The sequence below is a fragment of the Solanum pennellii genome, chromosome 8 (genome assembly GCF_001406875.1).
Source record: "Solanum pennellii chromosome 8, SPENNV200".
Classification (NCBI taxonomy): Eukaryota; Viridiplantae; Streptophyta; class Magnoliopsida; order Solanales; family Solanaceae; genus Solanum; species Solanum pennellii.
The window spans coordinates 67104763-67108297 of record NC_028644.1 but is presented as its reverse complement, the minus strand read 5'-3'; the positions used below and the strand labels follow the sequence as shown (position 1 = coordinate 67108297).

Sequence of the window (3535 nt, the reverse complement as noted above, 5' to 3'; positions counted from 1 at the left end):
CCTGAGGGGTTCATCTGAACTCTTTTAGTGAAGAATATTACTATTTATACATAGTTAAAATTATCTTTTATGTATATATAGTAGATGTCAAATCTCTTCAATTATATTAGTTTGTGCATTTAGTTCTTCAGATTTTGAACTCGCCGACCCAACTCTTACCAAAATATATCACTTTGGTTGAAATGGATAGAATCAAGATGAACAAAATAAAGAATCATAATCCCAACTAACCCAAATTATATAATTTATTTAATTATAAAAATAAAACAAGTAAAATAGCATATATAACATCTCGACTTTGTAGTCCAAATAAGCCCAATTAAGTTTTAGATGTGCTCAATTAGACATGTCAAAAAATGGATATAGCTAATAAATACACAAACATGTACCAAGTAAATTGGTCAAGTCATATTTTCATGAACTAATTTTGTCACATCTGAATATATAAAGCTAGCATATATGCATGAAAAGTTTTATGCTTTAAACAGTAATGCCAAAAATATACATGTTAGAGATTTTGGTATACAACAAATATATACTGATAACAATAGTCCCCTACTTAGTAAGATGACGTTGTATAAGTTAATAGCAAAAAATCTAGTGTGGCCCTTTGGGTTGGCTTGAATTATTGTGACTTTAAAAGAATTAGATTCCAAAATTGACATAGTCGTCTTCATTGTATACAACTTGCATTGTAACTAAAATTTCTTCATCCACCTTTTTGTGTTTACTCATAAAAAGACTTTGTGCCACGAGACAATATGTCGTATGCTAAATTTGTCAATTTATGTCAATTTGCATCTTACAACGTTTACTTCTACTCAAAATGTGGGTCTATGATAAGACAACTTTCTTTCAACTTCACAAAAAGAAATAGAAGCATGGATGCCTTTCTTTTCTTGTAACTATACATGTGTTATTCTGAATTAACTGACTTGACTAATGCAAGTTCGTGTCTTTTAGGTGTTAGAATTGATAAAAGTTCTATATTGGTTGGGAAATGGACTGACAGTATGCTTATGTATATGAGTTTGGTCTATCCTCGCTCCTGAGCTAGAGTTAGACCTAGGTGTCATGTTTTTCTACGTGGTACCAAAATCAGGTTTATCTCCATTTGGGCTCCCGATCCATGCTTCAGTTGGTTCTCGGCGTGACGAAGGGTGTTAGAGTGAGTAAAAGTTTCAAATTGATTAGGGAATACACTAACGATCTGCTTATATGAACTTGGATAATTCTCTCTGAAGTTGAGTTAGACTCAGATTCCATATCTTTACAATAGGGCGTCATTCTTTAGAGTTTGTTATAAGAGGTTACTCCATTCTAGGCTTATCCAATATCAAACCATTTCGCTTGAAACCACAAATCATTTGATTCACTGAGTTTGAAATCTACCTTTTATGAAAATTAATTTGATGATATTTAAAACATATATAGAGAATTTAGTCATAGTTATTGTGTTGGGCCGAACTCATGATGATAGCTAATGCACTAGGTCCCCTCGACTAGTGAAGAAATTCTATCTATCGTATCGCATTAGTGGTGTCCCTAGACCTTTGCTTCAATATCATGTTTATTTAGATTTTGATGTCATTCTCATGACTTTTTGATATCCACAACTAATTCACACTTCATACATCCCTATAGACTAGAGCTAACCTATATATATTAGGTGGGAATTTATTTTTTTGTGAAAAATATCCCAAGTTATCAGTCTAAAAAAGTTTGACTCTTACACAGCCAAATGGAATTATTGTCAAAATAAAAAATTAATTAAATTTGTATTTTGTTCCAAAAGGCCAATGGAAACAACCAAATGACAAAAGAGATTTAAATCGAATTGCGATGTCACGATTTATTTTTTTTCTTTCAATGCCCTATTAATTGGTTACTTGCTACATAGTTGAATCTTGCATATTTCCTTGTTTTAATTATGTCAAAATTAAATGAATGAAAAGATAGCATTTATGTATTTGTTACTTTTTGTTGAATAGATGTGTTAGACCTTGGTGATGGGAACTAATCACAAATAACTACTTTTCAATTCCGTAAATCGAAAAAATAACGATAATCTTGCAATTTTAAATTTAATTGAGGAAAGTGCATCAATATTGATTTGGCCGTATTTAACTTATGCTCGCGTTTTGCATTTTGAAATAATTTCAGACGAGATATTGTGTTTGAAGTTAGTTTTAATAAAGTCTAACATGATATTATGCCTGAAGTTTCATATACTTGAAGTTCAAACACAAATCAATCAAATATGTTTGAAGTTCGATTTCTCTTTTTCTTTTTTCCTCAATTCAGGCATATAAAATTTGTCAAACCTAACATAAACATCTCATACCTAAAACGAATATATGTAAAAGATAATTTAAAAGCCGTGTATAAAATAAACGACGATATCAAAACAGACTATCCGTAAAACTTCTTCAATTTAACAAGTGGCAACTTGCACTATTTTCACAGTATATAATGATAGCCAGCCAAGTGTAAGCCCAAGTTGCACCAATTTTTCTGTTCATGGGCCCTAAATGGACTGGACCTACACTCATGATGGGCCATCAGAAGCATGACTCCTCATCCCAAACATACTTATTAAGATATTTATTCTACTAAAACTTTATATAATATATAGGAAAAATTAGCAATTAAGACAACTTTAAGAACATAATTAATCAAAATAACATTAATTTAAAATTTTTAGTGAAAATGACAAAATAGCAATATGTTATATTAATTATACGTATTTTTTATAAAAGATGTGTATTTCAGATTTTAATGTATTTTAGTATTATTAAATTAATATATAAATGGAAACACATTGATTGGACCAAAACATGGTCCAATAACATTTAATGAAAAAAAAAGAAATTAATGAAATAACTTTTCGTGTAAAGTCCAAGAAAGGCAAAAATTAAAATCAATTCAAAATTCTCAGCCAAAATTTCAAGTTCCTTGTTCATATTTTCCATAATCAAAGCCATTGTTATCAAGGATTTAAGCAGATTTTCGAGTTAGGTTTATTATTAAAGCAGATTTCGTGGAGAAAAGGTTAGTTTAAATTTTGATTTCGATTTTTTGAGCGTTTTTTGTTCAAGTTCTGACATTGTTCAAATTTTCCAGAATCAAAGCCATTGTTATCAAGGATTCAAGCAGATTTTAGAGCTAGGTTCATTATTAAAGCAGATTTTGTGGTGGAAAGGTTAGTTTTAAATTTCGGTTTTGATTTTTTGAGCGTTTTTTGTTCAAGTTCTGATTTTGTATATCAAGAATTTATGGACAATATATGAAAAGCCATTGATTATCAAAGATTTAAGAAGATTTTTGAGCTAGATTCATTATTAAAAGCAGATTTCGTGGTGGCAAGGTTAGTTCAAATTTTGGTTTCGATTTTTTAGCGTTTTTTGTTAAAGTTCTGATTTTGTATACCAACACTTTATGGACAATTTATGTGATTTTTGTTTTAATATACATTTATGATTTTGTATTTTTTTTGTGATTTTCTTTCAATTTATAAGATTAGGTAGATTATGAA

At 29.6% G+C, this 3535-nt stretch overlaps 1 long non-coding RNA gene across 1 annotated transcript; it reads left to right on the top strand.

Moving 5' to 3' along the window:
* The first annotated feature begins 2915 nt into the window (after positions 1 to 2915).
* On the top strand, positions 2916 to 3368 carry LOC114078307. The gene is made up of 2 exons (XR_003579912.1): positions 2916 to 3051; positions 3124 to 3368. It is a non-coding gene; the product is annotated as an uncharacterized LOC114078307 (long non-coding RNA).
* The last annotated feature ends 167 nt before the right edge of the window (positions 3369 to 3535 follow it).